At 58.5% G+C, this 21,217-nt stretch overlaps 1 long non-coding RNA gene across 1 annotated transcript; it reads right to left on the reverse strand.

Annotated features, from left to right (window-relative positions):
• Window positions 1-1,647: 1,647 nt before the first annotated feature.
• LOC308652932 lies at window positions 1,648-18,328 on the reverse strand. The gene is made up of 3 exons (XR_014022939.1): window positions 17,112-18,328; window positions 16,875-17,011; window positions 1,648-4,537 (listed from the first exon to the last, which is right to left on the reverse strand). It is a non-coding gene; the product is annotated as an uncharacterized lncRNA (long non-coding RNA).
• Between the last annotated feature and the right edge of the window lie 2,889 nt (window positions 18,329-21,217).

Below are 21,217 nucleotides of genomic sequence, written 5' to 3' on the forward strand. Positions count from 1 at the left end.
GTTTTTATCAGCATGATTAATTTATTTATCAGTCTTTGCCTTATGGTTGTGCTGGGCAGATGGTGGGTTTTCTTGTGCAAACGAGGTGTGGAGTCACTCCACCTTGGCAGTTAAACTCAAAGCTCGTGGCAAACCATTGCTTTACAAAGCGGAGTTACTCAGAGCACAGGCTGCTCTCCCCAGAACCTGGCCTGGGCTTTGGTGTTTGAAGTCTTACAGGACACAGCCACGGCAAATGGGCAGGACGGAGCACTCTGTGGGAAACAGAGGACAGGGAGGAAATCGGAACCAAGCTCTCGCCCGTTGCTAGGGACCCGTGGCTTGCATTTGTCATGACTTAAAGGGAGATCATGCAGAGCTCTGCCCCCCGCCAGGTAACTGGTGCAGGCATTCTGTTGGTGGCATTTCTGTTGGGCTCCTGCTGCGGCGGAGCCCCCGAGGCCAGAGTGGGCTGCTGCTTCTTGCAGGGCGCTGGTCTCGAGGCTGTTCTGGCTCAGAAGCCCTTGGTGACGCATGCTGGGGAGATGGGGGCTGGGGAGAGGTCTCCAGCTGGGCCCTTGCCCCCCCCCCGCCCCCTGCTGGACGCAGCAGAGCAGAAGCAGCTCCGACCACTGACGTTTTTCACCTTGCAAAGCAAGTTACGTCCTGTGCTGCACACGACAGCCCCACCACACGACGGCTCCCACAGCCCCCTGTACCCTTGAACCACCTAGGTGGTTCCAGCCCGGGACAGCTTGGCCTCAGGTGCAACACCCCCAGCTGCCCCACAATGGGCTACTTGCTTCACTGTGTCCAGGGGGGGGCCGCATCTCCGGATCCCACTGACCATAGTCCAGGAGCCGGACTTCCCTGACTCGGATCCTGGCTGGGCGGCTTCCTGGCTAGCTGGAATGTGAACTAGGACTGCAGGCACTGTGATGGGTTTGGACTGGTGGCCCCAACGCCTGGACTAGGGCTTGACTCATTATAGATACTGGAGAAACATTCTTCACTGTGTGAAGTGACATCCGGGCAAATGCGGGCGGGACACTGAAGGAATGCCCGTCAGCGTGATTGGCCAGCCTCCTGTGGCCGGGGCCCGGAACCTGCCGGTGGGTGGTCTGGTGGGTCTAGAGACACCCGTGGTCCGGCTTCTGCCTGTCAGGTGTCTCTCATTATAACAAATACCCGAGACAGTTGGCTTATAAAGAGGAAAGGGTTACCTGCTCACAGTTCGGGAGGTTTCAATCCACGACTGACTCGCTCTGCTGTTTGGGGCTCTGCTGTGGCGCCAGAGAGCCTGCTCAGCACGGGGGTGAGAGAAAGAGTCAGGGTCCCAGAGCCCCTTCAAGGGTGCGCCCCATGACCTAAGACCTCCAGGAGGCCCCCTCTTAAACGTTCCACCCCCTCCTGACTGTGGCAGGACAGACCCGGCCTTCCCACATGGGTTGAAGTCGCGGGTGGTGGGTGGTGGGGGAACACCGCAGAGCCTGACCACAGCAGCCCTTTCAGCTGAGTCCCAGTCCTGACCTGCAAGGAACCTGGCACCAGCGACTGCCCCCTCCCCCAGAGGAAAAGGGGAAACCCGGGGAGGGCCGGGGGCAGGCCCCACAGGGGTTTTCTGTTTCTCCGAGGAATTCCGGGTCTGCTTCCTGTTTGCCGGGGTCCTGCCCTGGTGGAGGGGTGGGCAGGTCTCTGCCCTCTCTTTGGAAACCCTAGGAGGATCTGGAAGCCTGGGTGGTGGGAGGCTCCTCTGCTCCGGGGTTTCTTTGTTCTGTGATCTGGAGCTGGCAGCCGCCCCACAGGCCGCAGACCGTGAAGGCTGCGGCTGCTCAGACAGGCTGTGGTCAGCACAGACGAGAAGGTCCAGGCAGCCCGTCTGGCGTCTGGAGTCAGACCTGCTGGCCTCCGGGGCTGCCTGGGGCCGAGTTGGGGCCGTGAGCCCCCCTTTGAGGCTTGTGTGGCGTGGAGTCTGGTCGCTGGGGGCTGTTTCGGGAGTTTGTGGAAAGCCTTGGGTGCCCACGGGAGCCACTCCAGGCCCATCCCACGAGCTGCGGGCCAGCAGCCTCCTCTACTGCAGGTGCCAGGGCCACCCGGGCACAGAGGCTGGCCTCGCCCCACACTGGAGGCTGCTTCCTTGACACAGTGAGTCCTCTCTGAGGTCTGCCCCGCAGGCCTGGGAGTGTGTGATGTGAGGCACGGCTCCCTCCCATGGGGCCGGCTATCCCCGGGGTGGCCAGTCTCAGGAGGCAAGGGGGTCCTGCTGCTCTCAGCTGGGCAGGCGGAGCCCTCCACCCAGCCACGCCTCCCCACGAGGGTCAAGGCTTGCAGCAGAGGAAGAAGTCTACAGAGAAGCCAAGGTGGCTCTCAGGCCGCAGTGCCTTCCCACCTGCCGGAGACCCCCGGAAATGCCCCGGGATGCCCTCTCAGTGGCAAAGGGACCCCCAGAACGAGGCAGCTCTGCTGGCGGCTGTTACCCGGTTCAGCTTGGCTTCCTCAGGAGCATTCTCAGCCGGGGAGGTGGGGTGCTCAGCCTGCCCACAGGGTTGTCACCCAGCCAGAACGAGGCCATGTTGGCCAATGTCCTTTCCAAAGTGCAGGTTGTGATGTCCACAACTAGTGGGGAATTAGAGGCAGCAGAGGACTGAGTTTCAGGAGTGGGCAGAGCTGGCCCCCAAATAAAGTGAAACCGCGAGGTTCCCCGGCCCGCAGCTTCGGGGCCAAAGCCCTGGAGCCCGAATCTTCTGAGTTGTGCTTCTCCTGTGGGGCCATCCATCCGTCAAAGGGTGGACAGAGCCAGGCCTTCCCTGCCCTTCTCCATAAATACTCAATGACAAGCTCCCAGGCCAGTCAGTGCCCGTGTCACCTGGCGGAAGGTAACGGGACTTGGTGGCAGAGAGGCTTCGGGGCCTCTCACCGACTGGACATGCCAGCCAGAGAAGCAGGGCCCGCAGAGGCTATGGCGGCTTCAGCGCTGGGGGGCGGCCAGAGACTGGGGCCAGAGCTGGAGCGGTGCTGGACTAAATGCAGGGAAGGCAGGCAGGGACGGCATTGAGGGGCCCCGTCACAGGTGTGGGCCACTGGAGGCAGACAGCCTGGGGCTCCAGGGCCCTATGAAGTGACTGTCACTTCCGGCTGGTTGGGGCTCACAGTCTAGGAAGTGTGCAGTGGACTGGGACGGTGGCCTGGGGGTTGCCCGTGACACTCACCTTTAGGTGGCTTTGCTGCAGCGCTGACTGGTGAGCGTCCCTCGGCCCTGCCCCTCACCCTTTGGCTCTTTTGATGAAATTGGAGGCATCTCCAGTTTTTAAATTTTGTCAGTAGTAAGAGATGTGACCAAGGTAAGGATCTCGAGAGGGGGTCTGTCCAGGGGGCCCTGAAGGCTACCACTGCGTCCTTATAAGAGAGGTAGCAGAGATGACCCCACACAGAGGAGCTGGCCATGCAAAAACAGAGGAGGGCCACTGCCAAGGGATGGAGGGAGGGTCCCCCCCGCCAGAGCCCGCACGGGGAGCAAGCTCTGCTGCGCCTGATTTTGGATTTGTGCCTCTGGAGCAGTGCTGCTGTGTGAAGCCACCTGTTTGTGGCACTTGGTCCAGTGCCCCAGGTACAGGAGCTCTGATCTTTGGGTTTGAATTTGTCCTTTCCTACTTAGACGTCACCCTGACCTCCTGTCCACCTGGCCAAGAGTACTCTAGGAGTGTCTTCCCCGCCTCCCCCAATGTCCCATCTCCCTGGAAACCCCTTCCCTTGGCCTCAACAAGCACTGTTACTGGGTCCCCCCTCCAGGGTCAGCTTGAACTATGGGGTGCAGCCTGAGAACCTTACTGGGGCTTGAGCCCAGGCCAGCTACACTTCCCCATGGGAATGAGGAATCCACGGTGGTGGTCCTTCAGCTCAGAGCGGAGTGCCACCCACCTGGCCTGCGTTTCCCAAGCCTCTGTGCCTCAGCAGACAGCAGGCACCCATCAGGGGACACTGAGTGCCAGTGAGGAGTTACTGACGTCGACGCCTATGTTTAATCTTTCTGGACTTTCTGAAGTGCTGCCGAGCCCCTTATCAACGCAAACACACAGAAGATGGGGCCCTCTCCCTACCTTTGATCTCCAGAAGTGAAAAACCCCCTGAGTAGCCAGGAAACACATTTGTTTCATGATTCTCACTTGCGTGTGAGAATCATTGTTTGTCCAAGGAGGGTGACCATGGCTGAGGTCCAGGTAAGATGGCATCGGGCCGCGGAACAAGGCGAAACAAAGCCGCAGCTGGGCCAGCAGCCTCAGGGCCTGAGGCTTTCATCCATTGGCAAGGGAGAAGGCCTCTTCCCTCCCTCCCTCCAGCGGTCTGTCTGCCTGAGAGGAGTACATTTGCCACTGGATTCCAGTCGTCCTTGGCTGTTCTGCGTGGGAACACCTTCCTAAGCCAGCTGACCGAGGGGAAGCTTCAGGAGAGAACATCCCCCCGGCCCCGGGTCCTGCGTGGGAACAGGCGTACGTTTCCATCGCGCGAGGTTTCCTACATCACAGCTGACGGTGATCGACAGGAATCAAGACAGTGGGGACTGGCAGAGGGACAGACGCACGGGTCAGCAGAACAGAACAGAGAACCCAGAAATATGCCCAACTGGTTTTTGACAAAGAGGCAAAACAATTCAATGTGAGAGAATAACGGTGTCGGAGCTGATACCCCACAGGCACAGAATGGCCCTGGATGAAGGGCCGGCTTTTGTAGGAATCTACTCAAGATGGTCGCAGATTGACTGCAAGGCACCAACTAGAAGACTCTGAAAAAATCCACAGACGAGGATCTAAGTTGGATGGCCGAGGAGGTGTTACTACAACACGAGTTTCCACCAGAGGACAGATGGAGGACTGCGCCGTCGGAATTAAAAGCCTTGGCTCTGAGAAGACTCCTGTGCAGAGGAGAAGGGGGTGAGTCACACTGAGGACAAGTGTCCACACACCTCCCCTCCAACAAAGGACGGGGGACTCTCCAAGGCAGCAGCCGGAACCAAACCATCCAGTCAGAACCTGGGCGAGACCCTGAGCAGACGCTCACTTGAGGGGGGGGTCCGAGGACCGCGGCACCTGGGAAGACGGTCAATGCCATCAGCGTCGGGAAAGCAATACCCGGGAGATGCTGCCTAGCGGCTCCCGGGACAGCTGACATGGCGGCAGCAGATGCCCACCGCGTGTGGGGACACGGGATCAGCCTCTGTTGCCAGGGGAAGTGCCTGTGCCCTGGAGTGGAGTTTGGCAGCTTCTCAGAAGACCAGACCTGCGCTGGCCACATGACCTGCTGATTCCTCGGCTGGGCAATCGTCCCAGAGAAACGCAGAATTGTGCTCACATGAAACCTGCACGCACCTGCTCAGAGCAACTGTATTCACGATCACCCCCAGCTGGAAGCAGCCTTGATGTCCTTCAAGAGGTCAACGGTCAACCAAAAGATGGTGGACCCGTATCTTGGAACACTGAGGGACAGACTATGAAAAATGCAATGACGTAGGTGAACCCCTGAGATAGATGCAGAGTGGGGGAAAAAAACCGTCTCCAAGGCTTCCGCACAGTACTATTCCACTTAGCATTTTTGAAAGGGCGAAATTATAGAGATGGAGAACAGATCAGCGCGTGCCAGAGTCCGGGGGAGGCTCTGTGGCTGGGGCGGGCGGCACCAGGCCTTGTGCTGGAGCCGTGGCGGATCTGACTGGTGGGGTCACACGGTCTGCCATGTGATGGAGTCCCAGAGAGCCCCAGTCACACAGGCAGACACCAGAGCACATGAGGTAGGGGCATCTGTGTAAGACCAGAGAGCTCTGCCCACGTCCACTTCTTCAACCCAGAACCTCTGGGCGCCTCAGGAAGAGAGAGATGAGTGCAGATCTCGGAAGATGGCCACCGGGGCCTGGCTGGGATCAGGCAGGCCTTCCTGACCCCTGTGCTGCAAGGAGAGGGCTGGAGCAGAGGTCCCTGCTCACGCTCCTTCTGAAAGGGAAGGGCTTCTGTCCTCTCTGTCCAAGGACACCCTGCAGCGTGTGCTGAGCACAGAGGCTGGGCAAGCGCAGTGGAGAGGAGGCTGCAGGTGACCCTGTCCCAGAAAGGAGGCCAGTCCTCACAGTCCAGTGGCTCCTTACAGTCCCACGGTGCTAACAGTTGCTGCAAATGTGGACTTTCTTTCCTGCTTTCCCCCATTGTACCATACACAACGTGGGATTCCTGTTGACATTCATAAACACTCCCAGAGGGACGACGAACCACCCAGAACCCCGTCCCCGGGCCTCTATTCCCTGGCCTCCCTTTGCTCTTCACAGGACCACTCCCCCTCTCCCTTATTCCTCTTTAGCGTCCACACATGAGAGAAAGCTTCATCCATTTTCCTGCAAATGACATGGTTTCATTGTTCTCCGTGGCTGAATAAAGCTCCATTGTGTATATAGACCATGCTTTTTTTCTTTATCCATTCTTCCACTGAGGGGCCCCTGGCTGGTGGCACAGCCTGGCTGTGGGGAACGTGCTGCTGTCAACATGGTGTGCCTGTGTCACTGGGGCATGCCGACTTTGATTCTTAGGGTAATTACTGAGGAGGGGGTGGCTGGGTCACGTGGTGGTGCCAGGCCTGGCCTTTTGAGGACCCTCCGCACCGGTTTCCACAGTGGCTGTACTGATCCACAGTCCCACCAACATGGACAAGGGTCCCACGTCCTCTCCGGTACCCCTTATTAGTGTATTTTTGGCGGCCACCATGCTGACTGGTGTGAGATGAAATCTCAGTGTGGTTCTGATCTGCACGTCCCTAATTGCTATGGTCTTGAAGATTTCTTCATGTATTTGTTGGCCATTTGTATCTCTTCTTTTGAGAAAGGCCTGTTGGGTTCATTGCCCACGTACCAATTGGATCACTTGGTTTTTGGTGTAAAGTGTTTGAGTTCTTTCCTGTTCTGGATCTTCATCGTCTGTCAGACGAGTAGCTACGGTGCTTCTCTCCCGTTCTGAGGTCCTCTCTTCACGTTGTTAATTGTCTCCTTCTCTGTGTGGGCCTTTTTAATTCAATGCCCTTCCGCTTATTCACTCTGGGCCTTATCTCCTCAGCTCTAGGGTCCTTCGAGAAAGTCCTTTCCTGGCCTTCATGCTGCAGTGTTGATCTCCATTTTCTCCTGGAATTGTACAGTTTCTGGTCTAATTCCGAGGTCTTTGATCATTTTGTGGATTTTTTGTGCAGGTGAGAGATAAGGGTCTAGTTTCATTCTCCTACACGAGCATAACCAGCTGTCCCAGCGCCATTTGTTAAAAGGCCGTCTTTTCTCCAAGGCGTCTTCTTGGCCCCTTGGTCCAGGGTCAGTAGATGTGGGCTGTCTCTGTCTGCCGTTCTGTGCCGTTGGTCTGGGTCTGGTTTGAAGCCAGTGCCATGCAGGTTGGTTGCTGTAGCTCCGACACGTAGTCAGGGTGAGGCCTCCAGCATGGCTTTTTTGTCTCAGGAATGCTTTGGCTATTCTGGGTCTTTCTTTTATCCTTCAAATTAATTTTAGGACTATTTTATCTAGTTCTGTGAGGAATATAATTGGTATTTTGATGGGGACTGCTTTGTATGGTTCACTTTGGGCAGTATGACCATTTTTACAACATTAATTTTGCTTTCCATCTTCTTGTGTTGTCTTTGATTTCTTTGTGTTCTATTGTTTTCATTGCAGAGCTCTTTCACCTCCTTGCTTAGATTTATTCCTAAATTACTCCTAGATATTTAATTTATTTATTTGTTTGTTTGTTTATTTATTTACTTTGAGGCCATTGTGAATGGGATCATTTTCCTGATTTTCAGCAGATTCGTTATTGGTGTAAGGAAAGCTGTTGATGTGTTGATTTTGTAGGTTGATTTGGGGTTTTGTTTTGTCTGTCTGTCCATCTACATGTCTGTCTGCCTGCCTGCACACTTGCATACTCCTTGGCCGAGTGGTACAGGAAGGAAGGCAGGGGACACACAGCCTGGTGTGAACAAGGGGTGGGTGGAGTGCCAAACTCCAGTCTAGGCCCAAAGGTGAGGCTGGTGGGATTGGCCCCCTCCAGGGTAACATTGGAGAGTCTGTCCCCCCCAGGGTCTCACGCCCCCTCCTGCTTAGTTTTCCGACATGGCTGTGGACCTTGGCACCCTCCTTCCCTTCTGCTATGACCCTGCACCTTCCCGGGCTCCCCGAGGCACATGCCATGGGCATCACATGTCCCAGAGGGGAACACAAAGCACAGCGCCGTGGGGCAGGTTCCCAGCCAGCTGGGACGTGACCTGGGCATCCTGCCCTTGTCCTTGTAGGGGAGCCTGCCCATTGATAGGAGGCAGACTTTGGGAGTGGGCACCAGAGCCTGGACCCAGGAGCCCTGGAACCCAGACTGTGACACTGTCAGCTGTGTGACTGAAGAGCAGGAATCCCCTGCACCACCTCCCGGCTATGGCTCCCTGCGGGGCTCCTCCCATGGAGTTCAGGGCACAGAGCAGGCTGGGGGCCCAGCTGCCAGGAGCACAGCACATTCGAGATGGAGGCAGGAGGAGTGGAACCCAGCTTGGCAGCAGCTGCTCCGTCTGCTGAGCTGCTGCAACCAGGGGCCACAGCCCAGGGGGTCTGGGAACCGCAGAAGTGCACTCCTCCCAGTTCTGGAGGCTGCAGGTCCAAGATCAAGGTGCCCTAGACTTGGGGTCGGGTGAGGGCGGCTTCCTGGTTCCTGGGTGGTGCCCTCTCCCTGTGTGCTTGCATGGTGGCGGGGAGGAGCTCTCCAGGATTTTCTCCACAAAGACATGGATTGCTTTCACAAGGCTCCACCCTCATGACCTGGTTGCCTCCCAAAGCTGCGGCCCTGACACCGGCTCCCTTGGGTTAGGTTTCAACATGTGGCTTTGGGGGACCTGAACCTTCAGCCCGTGATGGAACCCGTTGGCCAGGGCCTGCTCTGCAGAGCTTCTCAGCAGCAGTGAGCACATGTCTGACACCGGTGTGCTCAGGATGGGGCCCACCAGCACCATGGCAAGGCTCAGGGAGACTGTGCACAGGGCGGGAGCTGCTTACCGTGTGATGGGGAGGCCTCCCTGACAGACGTGGACCGTGGGATGCAAACGCCACACACCTCTGACTCTGGCTTGGAGTAAACCTTAGCAGTGCGATGGCTGCTGCTGAATGCGGCACGTGTCCCCAGGTCTGGACCCTGTTTTAGACCTGGTGACTCTGGACTTGTGTAAGGACCCTCTCCACCTCACAGGACCACCAGCCTCTCTCCTTGTACTGGAGCTGCCCACCCTTTCCCTTCTCATCTGGAGGCCAAACCCCAAGGTGGCCTAGTGACCATGTGTGCCTGTGAGCTCACAGGGGCAGATTGTTACCAGACCAAACCAGGTCCTGGCCAAGCATAGGACTGTGTGGAGGCTGGGGTGGGGGGAGGTGACCACGAGTTTTCCATTGTGAGGGGAGGGGGCTCCTGGGCCTGTAGACAAAGGCAACACTTAGTAGGCTGGACTGTGGGCACCTTCCTTGGCCCCCCCAAGTGGTTCCCACAGACAGATTAGCTTTGCCAGCTTTCTGGGGAGGACTGTTTGTGGGGAGGGAGCACTCCCAGGGATTGGTGATGGAGGATGCGACAGATCCTACCCCCAGCAGGCTGAGGGAGGACACAGTGAAGAGGAGGAACAGGCTTGTCTTTCTCCAGAGGATCCCAGGCACTGTCCCTCGCCTGTCAGGGCCCAGGTCCCGGTGCAGAGGCAGGAGAGCGCTCAGGATGTGCCTAAAGGCTCTCCTGGGCACCTCCGCCCACTGGGCAAGCTGGTCCTGCTGTGTGGAAAGCCCTTCAGCTCAGACATGGCCTGGAGCACTGTGGGGGTCAGAGGCCCAGCACACCCTCCCTCCTGCACACACACACTGCTCTTCACAACCAGGGATGCACTCCAAGCCCCTCTCCTTGAGAGTCAGTGGAGCCTGTGACTGACTGTGACCATAAGGACACAGAAGTGACAGTCTGAGACTCCTGAGCCCTGCCTGGAGAATACCCGGCTCCACATCCTGCTCCTTGGAACTGGCAGCCATACAGTGAGGAGGCCCAAGCAGCCACACTGTGAGGAGGCCCAAGCAGCCACGTTGAGAGGCCGGCCAGAGGAGGATGGAGCCCCGCCAAGAGGGTGGAGCTGAACTTGGGCCATGGGCAGCTGCCACATGAGTGAGAGCCCTTACCCATGGGCACCATGGGCATCAAAAGAAACCCCAGACTGACCCACAGACTTGTAAAACATGGCTGTGCTAAGTCACAGCGTTCTCGATGCCTTCATTTTTTAGGTGATAAATAACTGAAACCAAGTAATACAGCAAGACTGTTTTTAAAAAGTAACAGAACCATGGAACCAACCTAGGTGCCCTTCCACAGAGGAATGGGAGAACAGCTGGAGAAGACCCAGTGGGTCAAGGGGCCCTTTCTCTGGTGGGCTGCCTGATCTCCGTGAGCTTTCTCTGGCCAGAGGAAGTACCCCATGGCTGTCGGTGAAGGTTCCCTAACCTCAGCAGGTCGAGGGCCGAGCTTCTGTGCTGGCCTGAGCCTTCAAGGCGGGTCTCCCTTGCAGGTGAAGCAGGGCCTTGAAAGCTGAGGCTGGGGCTGGGACTTCCTTGCCGGCCCTGCACTTGGGGAGGGGCTTCCTCTCTGTGGGCCGATTCTCTTTGCAGTTTCCAGGCATTTTCTGGACTCTTGGTCCTAAAGGGATAGGGGACACTGTCCAGGCCATCAGCCACGCACACACAGAGGCTTGCATCTTGTGCCTCGGGGTCTCTGTCCATCAGAGAAGGTGCACCCAGTGGTGGGCGCCACTGCCCAGTGCAGACACTCTCTATTCACCCCGCCTCTACCCAGCATCCACTCACCAGCAGGGCTGGGTGACCACTCTTCTTCTAATCTAGGGAAGCAGGGAAGGTCTGAGGGCAGAGGGGCCAATTCCACAGCAGTGTCCTTGGCAGGGCCGTCAGCTTCTGCTTAGCTGCTTCCACATGGGACCCGTCTTTCTTTCTTTCTTTTTATATATATATATATTTTAGTAGGTGGGCACATACCTCTGTTTAATTTACGTATTTTAATTGTTTTTTAAAATTGGTTTTATTTTTTAAATACAGGACAGCGGGATGCATCACAATTCTTATGACACATATAGAGCAGTGTTTCTTACCTCTGTTTGTGCATAAAGTATGTTCACACCAATCCATGTCTTCATACATGTACTTTGGATAATGGTGTCCATCACATCCCACCATCCTTTATTTTATTTATTTTTATGTGGTGCTGAGGATCTAGCCCAAGGCCTCACATGTGAGTCATAGCCCCAGCCCCGGGACGGGTCTTTCTAGCTGGTCCACCTGTGGTCCCCTCAGGCCTCCTCTCAGCACTGGACATGGGCCAGCATCCTTGCTGCCCCCACTCATGGTCACGGGAGTGGGCAGGGCTTCAGTCCTGTGGGCACAGAGGAGCCCAAATTACACTGTCGGCCCTCTGAAGGCCCTTTAGCCCCAGCAGTGACCACTTGGCAAATGCTCCTGTCATCCCACAACGTAAATGAGGGGACAGTCGCAGCAAAGTTGTGAAATCTGCACAGTGCGTGTCCTCATGCTGCAGTGCTGCTGGGCCTCAGGGTAGGGCCACCATGCTCCATTGCTGCCTGTCTGGTTGCCCAGGCTGACCTCCCCTGGTCCCTCCATCTGAATGGCCTTAGGTCCACAGAGGTCACGGCAAGGACAACAGGCGGCCAGGGCCTGGTGGTGCCCCCCACCCCTGTGCTGGCTAGCTTCCCAGCCTGACGCACCACAACCCCGCGCCCCCGGTAGAAGCCAGCATGTCCTCCAGGGCTGGGAGAGCCTCCAGCTGGACGCAGAGCCCCTGGCAACCTGCCCAGGAAGCATTCCCGGGACCACTTGACCACCACAGCTTGTCCCAGAAGGGACGCCCCCATCCTGAGTCACCCTGTCGTGTGAGTGACCTTGGGGCCACGTGAGTCACCTTGTTAGGATAAATGCCAGATGTGGTCGCTACACAGCTCTGTGGGACTCCTGGGCCCCTGCTGTTTGGCCTTCCTGTCACAGGCCCAGAAACTGCTCCCCACACCTTGCCTGGGTCAGAGGTCACCGTCCACCTGGAGGTAGGGTGCAGCCCTGTCCCACTCCCAAGGTCTGTAGCCGGAGCTCGGCCTTGAGGCTCTCTGCTCCTCTTTGTCCTCTGGGAGCAGGGCAGGCGGCAAAGGAGTGTGGTCTGGACCCAGCCTGCCAGTCCTCAGACGCTACACACGCCTCCACACGGCCGTGTACACAAATACACACCCAGCTTCCAGGTGAGGGGCCTCTCAGAGCCGTGCAGCCCCTCAGCAGAGCTGCTGCCCCGTGCAGCCACCATGGAGTGCCTGCAGGGGCTCTCCCGGGGTCCTTCTCTCTAGTCTCAGGCCCAGGCTGAGCCAGGGCAGCACACCTGGCGGGGATGAGGCTCCCATCTGTGACCACCTTCTACCAGGACATGAGTGAGGGTCACACGGGTTGGGGTGTGGCCCTAAGCTCCTACCCTTGCATGGTAACACAACGCTCAGGCTGCCTGGGCTCAGAGCTGTGCTTCCTGTCGTGGTTTGGCCCACGCCAGGTACTGGGGCATGACCATGGTGGTGACAGGCTGGAGGGCACTGGGCAGGCCGAGCGGATCTAACCAGCTGATTCCTGGCCAAGGACAGCCCTATTCAGGTCTCAGGCCCCGCCAGGGCCCTCGTGAGTTAGCCCCAGGCCGGAATCACCCCAGAGGCCTGACCCACTACAGGGAGGTGCAGGACGGAGGCCGCCCTGGCCGAGCTCCCGTCCACGCAGGCACTGGCCCTTCCTCCCCTCGCTGGCTCTGCACTGCTGGGCTGCACTACAGCTCTGTTTATTACTATCTTGAGAAGTTTGTCCTTCCAACAAGTGCAGCTCCTTGGATGCAGTTGTGTCAAACTCTTGAGATGTGTTTCAATGGGGCCACACTTAGGTGGGTGAAGACACCTGAAACAGAATCATGCGTCTGGAGACACCAGGCCTCCAACAGTGCTTGCTCACGTACCTCAGGGCAGCGACCTGTCTGGTTCGGCCCAACGGAGGTGGTCAGCAGGGCTGGCCAGCAGCCAGGCCCACGGTAGAGGGCAGTGTCCATGGTGGCAGGATCCCAGGGACGGGGGAGGAAGTGTTCAGGCCAAACCCCGGAGCTGACGCTGACGGTCCAGAACTATGTCCTCAAAACAAGATGCAAAGGGCCGGGTGGGGCCCAGTGGCCGGGCACTTGCCTGGCGTTCCCCAGGCATGGGTCCCGCACACGCTCCACAGAAACCAAACTAAGCAAACAACAAGACCTGGGTCCACGGGCTCCCACCTGGCGCAGCACGAAGCAGGCCACACCACCTGGAGTCCAGGTCACTCCCAGGTTGCTTCCCAGGGGCCGGATGGCTTTAGGGCCCCAGCCTTGGAAAGTCTGGCACTTGCTGCCTGGGACTCACTGGCAGCCCCTCCCTACTCCTCCCTCTTTCTTGTAAATATCATTTTTTAAAAGAGGAACTGTGCCCTGACGCCCCAGGTCACCAGTAAGGCCTGAACTTGCTTCCCCCTCAGGACATGTGCTGGGACCCTGCAGCCCCCACAGGGCACAGGCGTCAAAAGCTGGTGCCCTTGGCTAGGAGGGGCAGGGCTCCGGAGCAGGGCCGCAGGGGCCCTGTGGTTCACCGGGAAGGGAGGGCCTTCTAGGACTCACTGGAGGCAGCAGAGGCCCCGGAGGACTCACAGCTGCCTTTCAACAGGGCCACCCCTGTGAGGCCCTCCTGCCCCACAGTTAGACTGGCTGACACACGGCGTGACCCCCCGGGGAGCACCTTTGCAGTGAGCCCCCTGGAAGAAGCTGTGTCCTCTGCACCCCTCCCACGTCTGTGTCCCTGTGTCTGTGTGGCCCCCCCCTCCCCTGTCAGTCATCCCTGCTGACGTCAGCTCTTCACTGTTCCCAACCTGCTCCCGTGGGAACTGCCACTCCCATGTGGGTCCCAGAGGACTCGCCCTGCCCTCCCCACCTCTCTGGGATGTCCCAGCTGCCGGGGCTCTTCCCACCCCATCACTGCCCACTGTCCAGCTCAGGTGGGAGAGGGTTTCCTGAGGACCTCCCGCTCACCCGGTGCTCGGCCGCCCTGCCCCACTCACGTCTCCCAGGGGCGTAAGTCACCCCTTCCACAGGAGCAGACCCTGAGGTCTGTGGGCCCCGAGGCTGCAGAGGAAGGCCAAGGGCCAGGGGAGCTGACCTGTCTGAAGGACACGGGAGGCCAGAGCTTTCCCTGAGGGTGAGCCGTGAGGAGCAAGCGCCCTGGGAGGGGGCCCCGGGGCAGCTCACTGACTCGGCCTCCTGGCCTCCACACGTATCCAGTGGCCCCATCGGAGCTGTTTCTAAACAGGAACAAGACTCCTCCACATTCCAGGCAAGGGCCTGTCTGTCCCCAAGAGAGGGGAGCCAGCTGCGTGAGTCCGACCGGAAGCCCTCAGGAAGCATTCCTGAGGGCCCCTGGGATGCAGCCCAGACTTCCCAGGCCGGCTCCTTGGCACTCAGGCTCAGTGGCTGGCCTGTCCCACTACGTGACTGCCCGCGTGTGCGAGGCCCTCTGTGTGAGAGTGTGCCTGGGGCCTGGCAGGCAGCGCCTGCGTGGACCTGCCATCTGAGTGAGCTGGCAGGCAGGCTGAGGAGTGCTGCTTTTTTTAGCCTAACAGCCCTGGCGTGGCAGGCTGGGAGGGGCAAGGGGGACGGCCCCGCGACAACGCTGACGTGTGCAGCTCACACAGCACACACGAGCCTCCCCTCTGGAGCCCGGGGCTCAGGGCAGGGGGGCAGGGGCAGAGGGAGCCTGTCACCTGGCCCTTCAGCCCCGATTTCCAGCTGTTGGGACTGTCCTGAGCTTGGTGTGATGGCAGGCGGTGTGTGTAAGGCTGCAGGAAGCAGCATGTCAGGCAGTCCCAGCACCCACAGACACAGGACGAGGGCTGGGCCTTGCCACCAAGGGCTTCGAAAGCAGCCAGGGCAGCCCTGGAGTGCACAGGACGTGGCCCTGGAGCGACTCTTCTTATACTGTAGGAGTTCTCCCCCTCAGACTGTGTCTGGAATGAACAGGCCTGCCGGAAACTTGCAGTGCCCGTGCTGGACGCGGGTCCATGGGGAGGAGCAGTGGGGTAGCAGGCAGCCTTGAGCCCGCGGGCTGGTCAGTCAGCGCTTGTCATGGGTTGTGGCTAGCAAGCGCCTGACCAGTGACTGCACTCCTGCTGACTTCTGGGGGCTCCGGGGACTCGGGCTCAGCTCTGGAGCAGGGGAGCTGTGGCTCTGCTCCTCTGTCCCCATGTTCCAGGCCGGGAACTGGCCAGCGCCTGCCCTGGCGCAGCGAGGCGGGGTGCTTGTCAGCAGGAGCACGTGTCAAGCCCTGCATGCACCAGGGCCACCGGGCCCCTCCACCCTTGTGCTGCATGGCAGAGCCCAGAGTCAAGCTCGGGAGCAGCCCTTGGCCTCCCTGAGGCCACAGCAGGGTCCTGTCCCCTGTTGTCCCCATGCTAAGAGGGCAGGAGGAAGAGCCCTGAGGGGTCAGAAAGGAGCTGGCTGAGGGGTTAGAGAGAGGCCCAGGAGAGTCAAGACCACAATGTCCTGCAGGGCAGCTCGGGGCCTGGACTGTGCTCCCCACTCTGCACCTGCCTGGAGGGCCCAGCACCACCCCAGGCAGCCCAGCAGGAGGGACGCTGAGGTGGCTGCTCCAGTGGTTCAAGGCCACAGAAGCTCTTTGATGTCATCCTGCTCCTCTTGCAGGCCACCTGGCAGGGCCTGCTCCTCCTGCGCCAGAAGACCCGTCTCCTGGGGACTAGCATGTGGCTGAGCCAGCACCCAGGGCCGTGTCCCCACTCTGGTCCACCAGGCCAGGCTGCCACCACCTCCACGGCAGTGACAGGCTGTACAGAGCCAGCCTGTGAGGGACCCTAAGGACTGGGGGTGTGGTGTGTGTGACTTGTGTATGGTGTGTGTGGATTGTGTGAGCTGTGGTGTGTGGTGTGTGTGAGTGTGTGGCATGTAGTGTATGTGTAGTGTGAGTGTGTGAGTGTGGTGTATATGTGGATTGTGTGTGGGTGTGTGATGTAGGTGTGGCATGTATGTGCAAGTGTGTATGTGGTTTGTGTGTGAGAATGTGTATGGTGTGTGTGTGGCATATGTACGATTGTGTGTGTGGCATCTGTGTGGTGTGTGTGTGGATGGTGTGGTGCGTGTGTGAGAACGCCTGTGGTCTGTGATTGTGTGTCAGCTCGGTCTTTTTTGTCCAGAATTCACACTATTTAACCCAGTTGTGCTGGCGTCTCGCCAGGACGTCTCGCAGACCCTCTTTCGTGCATGGCCGGGTCCACCCCTGCGCAGCTGCTGTAGGGCCAGTCGGCCTAGGAGGCGCTGGTGGTGACGGAGCTGAGAGCTTCCATCCAGATGCTTTGCCCGCGGACTCCCCCTTGCTGACCCCCACTTGCCCACACTCCCCAAGAAAGAGAGCCCCTCTGCGTGGATGCCAGGGTCTTCCAGAGGTTCCCCACCCGAGGACACCGAGCCCTGTGTGACCTGCTCACTGGAGTGGGTGCAGTTTTGATGGGCGTCCTCCCTTCACACCTGGCCACGGGAGGGTCTGGGCACAGTGAAAAGTGTTGCGTGAGCAAACTGGCTAGGTGCAACCTGCTAGGGTTCCAGGCTCAACTGTGTCCCCCAGAGATGATATAATGAAGCCCTGAGAATGTGACCCTATCTTGACATGAGTCTTTCAGGAGGTGATTAAGATCACGTTGGATCTTTCCACACAGGAGAAGCACGTGGCTCCTGATCCTCAAAGAAGGGTGGCCATACATTTGTCGGGTGCACAGTGGTCAGGTGCCCAACCGGGCCCTGTGCAGTCCTAGAGACATCTGTGTAGGAGGCCCAGGGAAACCGGAGCATTGCATGGAACAGGGCCTGCCACCTGGTAAATGCTGGCTGGCTGCCGTCTGTGGAACAGGAATAGACTCGTTCACAAAAGAGAAGAGAAAGAGGAGACTGGAGGGGCTTTGGGGATAAAGGGGCCCAGCCCCAGGGCTCTACAGGTACCTTCACTCCTCTGCAGCGGACGAATGAGGGGGTGTGTGGGTGGATAGAGTTAGTGTGTCCTCCACACAGGGGCTCTGCCCATGAGCACACGGCTGATTCCCAAAGGTACCCCATCCTGCCCCCAGCAGAGGAGCCAGCCCCTAGGTGAGCTGCCACATCTCCTGAGAGACTCTCGTAGCCTCTGGAAGTCGGTGGCCTCACAGATGGACACGGGGCGGGGGCGGGAAGCAAGCCTGCTCCCTGGGTATGCCCCACAATTGGGGAACGGGCACCCCTCCTTCCACCAGCCCAGCTTCGAAACTCCCAGAGCAGACTCAGGCGGTGCCCTGAGGATGAGGTCAGCCATGGCGTCTCCAGCAACGGCAGTTTGGCCTTCCAGAAGGGTCTCCATGCCCCAAGGCACCCAACAGAGTCCTGGGCCCCAGGGCCGCATGCTTGCCCTTCTCTGGTGACAGCTTACGGTCGCTCAGAGCCCCCATGGGGATATCTCCATGAGAGTGCGCTCCTGGGATTAAAGCCACGCTTGAGACGCTTCCAGATGGGCCCAGTGGGTCTTCCTTGTCTTCAAGTGGACACCAGATGCCTGCTTCCCAGCCAGCCAGCCTAGCTCCTGAGGAGCCTAACAACCTGCCTTGGGAGTGCAGGGCTGTGCCGTGGCCAGGGTGGCCTTGATGGTGACTTTGAAACACCTGTTTGGTGGAGGTACTCAGGTTGCCCATCTCCCGCTTCCCCTCACGACAGGGGCCCAGGGCTGTGGGGCCGGCACTGTCTGGTGTCCATGGCTACCTCCTCCCTGCCACTCTCTTGAGCCAGTGGCTTCCCCAGGGCTCCCTGGGATTCCTGCTCAGGCCAGAACCACACCCATCTGGAACTGGTTCTCCCAAGTCCAGGGCAGGAGCTGGTGGGGCTACCAGGGCCGGGCGGGGCCAGAAGCTGAACAGCCTAGGAATGCGAAGGCCTGCCCGGTTTCCAGAAAAGGGAAGAAAAGACCACACACTGAAACTGGCAGCTGCCACTTGGCCCAGCTGGACCGGAACTCTCCCCTGCCCTGAGTCAAGGCTGAGTCACTGGGGGAAGGACAGGGACATGGGGTTAGGGACCCCAATTAATGGGACCTGTGGTCTTGCCTGGCTCACGGGCCAGCTGCTCTGCCCACCCCTTCCCAGTTGGCCAGAGTGCTGAGGCAATGCCTTGTGGCCACATCTACCAGGAGGGCTGGAAAACTGCCACCAGAGAGTGTGTGGGGAGCCAGGCGCAGGCCAGGACAAGGCAGGGAGCAGAGGCCAGGGGCCAGTCTGGGCAGTAGCCTCCAGGAGGGAAGGGGTCCTCAAGAGGAAGCCCTGTCCTAAACACTGCTCCTCCAAGAACTGAAGGCAGGGGAGGACCGAGAAGGACGCTTTGGAGGGACCTGGTGGGCTCCCACCAGAAGCAGGCGGTCCCCTCCCAAGCCTCTGCCCAGGTGCAAGTCTCCGGCGGCTGCAGGAAGCTGTGGGCGGAAGCCCAGAAGGAGGGGAGGGAAAGCTTCTGCTGGGTCCCGAGGCCACCAGGACCCCACATCTTACAGGGGCCCTGTCTTGGCGCAGGCTGGACCTCTGTCAATTCTGGAACGTGGAGACACTGGCTAGTTCTAGAAGTAATTGTCACAGGCCCCAGGGCCAATCGGTCCCCATCCAACATCATAAATGTATATTAGCCCAAGGAGGACAGAGCTGGCCCAAAGCATTTGGCAACCAATGTAATTGAGACGCACCCTCCTCTGCCTGACCCTATTGTCCCTGCCCGCCCCAGATAGTGTGATGCAGCTGGGCAAGCCCTGGGATCCAGTGACACGGAAATGCTCCAGGTTCTGAACCCCTCACGTGTCCTTCCATGTTTCCACCCCCAGAACACTGTTGGTAATGTTTAAATGAGACTGTAAAGATGTGCTTCAAAATTAAGCCTGCTGAAATAGAAGGGGGTGACACTGGTGTGCTAGGTGCCCGTCTGCACAGCCCCAACTACCTCCCCTGAAGATCCCTGATGCAGGGAACACCAGCCCCAGATGGTCAGCCCCGCGCAGGGGTTCTTCCACAGCCAGTGGCCCTGTTGATGGTCCTGCAGGTTTATCAGGGTTAGTGTCAGTGCAGGGCTGAACCACACCTGAGGGACAGTGGCTGCCCCAGGGGCTGACAAGGTCATGACATGAGAAGGCACCGGGTCTGTCTGGGCTGAGGCCCTGCTGCTGTCAGGGAGCGGCCCCGGGTGTAGCCTCGCCTCTCCCCAGGGCTCTGGGCTTGGAGGGGCCTGGAGGCCACAGTGGGAAGAAGATGGTTTTCCTTGCGGCAGGAGCGGGCCCAAGCAGGGCAGCCTGGTGGCTCTGGCACGGACAGCTGGCTGTCCAGCTCCTCCGGTGTCCCCCAGGAAGATCACACTCCTGAAGGCTTCCCACAGCAGAGGAGGGCCAGGGTCTGGGAGTTCATGTCACCAGCTTATGAAGACCTGGGTTAGGCTTCTGATAAGACCGTGTTGGTGGAAAATGTCCAGAGAAGGGTCAGCTTGGTGTCGTGCTGCTGGGACAAATGACAGGCCCCGGAGCCAGATGGCCAAGCTGGAAGGCTCCCCAGTCTCCCTGGGCCAGCTTCTGGTGGAGGCCGCAGGGCCTGCTCCCAACACAGACAGGAGGCGAAGCAGCAGGCCCAAGCAGCAGGGCTGTCATTTTGACTATTTCTTCTTGAAAAAAAAATTATTTTAACAACAATTTTTCTGTTTATGATTTTGTTTCAATTACTTGTTATATCTGTATTGTTCATTTATTATATTGTGGTGAAAACCAACAAAATTGGCCATTTTAGTCATTTTTGATGCCCAGCTCAGTGGCCGGGGTGCCTTCTCAGTGCTGCCCAGCCATCTCGGCCCCGAAGCTCTGTCCCCGCTGAACGCTGACCCCCAGCCCCCACGGCTGCCCGGCCCCATGCTTCACTCCCTGTCTCTGGGACACTCATGCATGTCCTTTGGGTCCAGCTTCTTTCACTTGGCTCAGTGACCACAGGAGCATCCGGGAGCTGCGGGTGTCAGGACTTCCTTCTTCCCCAAGGCTGACCACACCCCACGGTACTGACCCCCCATTCGCTTCTCCACTCCTCGGTTGATGGCACCTGTGTCACCGCCTCGTGTGCCACCTGTGAGCGTGCGTGCACCTGCATCCCTTCAAGACCTGACTTTCGGCTCTGGGTACAGGGGTGGAAGGCTGGACCATGGGGTAGTTCTATATTTAAATTTTGAGGAACTGCCTTGCTTAATTTTCTCAAGCCTGGGGTTTCTTTGGAATTTTCCCTAATATTTTCATCATGCTGCAGAACTAACTTGAAGAAAGCCTTTGCTCTCCATCTTCTCATCTGGGGGTTCATTGAGAGTGTCCCGAGTCTGTGATGGCATGCCCTCCGGCTGTGAAACTGGCTGGGCTGTGCTGTCATTCTTGACTCCTCACAGAGAATGCACCCCTTGGTGCCTGTGTGTGGGTGGGGCTGCCGTCTGCTGATCTTGGCAGAGGGCTGGGACGCTGGCACAACAACAGGGCTATGAAAGCTCCAGGCCCAGGTGGCTTCACAGGTGAGCCCGGCACACCCTTAAGGACACCATCACAGCTGCACAGGTGGTGAGAAAGTGGAATGCCCCACTTCGTGAGGATCGCAGAAGAGTCATGTAAGAAGCCCAGTCTCACAAAGGAAGGCCACATGAAAACGTGAATGTTCACCCTGTAAGCCAAGGGTGAAGACATGGGACGTCGAGAAATCTCTTAAAACAGATCCCCACAGTCGCTGGGCAGTAGCTGAAACCCAGACAGGCAGACCGAGCCAGGAAGGAGCAGGGGAGCTAGACAGGGCTCCCAACCACGGTGCTCAGCAACAGGCAGAGGCGACTCAACTATTCACACGATGGTCTCTGATCCTTCAAGATCCTGCTGAGACAACCAGATGGTTCTCCAAAGCCACAGACTGCATCCTGACTTCACTCTCTGAACCATGCGTGTGTTACAACTACTGTAAAGAGTTGGCTGTAAGGTTCAAAACCGTAGAGACACTAGAAGAAAACAGGCATTGCTGTGGCCAGTTTGGGAAGGAAGAAGA

The sequence above is a fragment of the Spermophilus citellus genome, assembly GCF_964194105.1.
Source record: "Spermophilus citellus genome assembly, chromosome: 7".
Taxonomy (NCBI): Eukaryota; Metazoa; Chordata; class Mammalia; order Rodentia; family Sciuridae; genus Spermophilus; species Spermophilus citellus.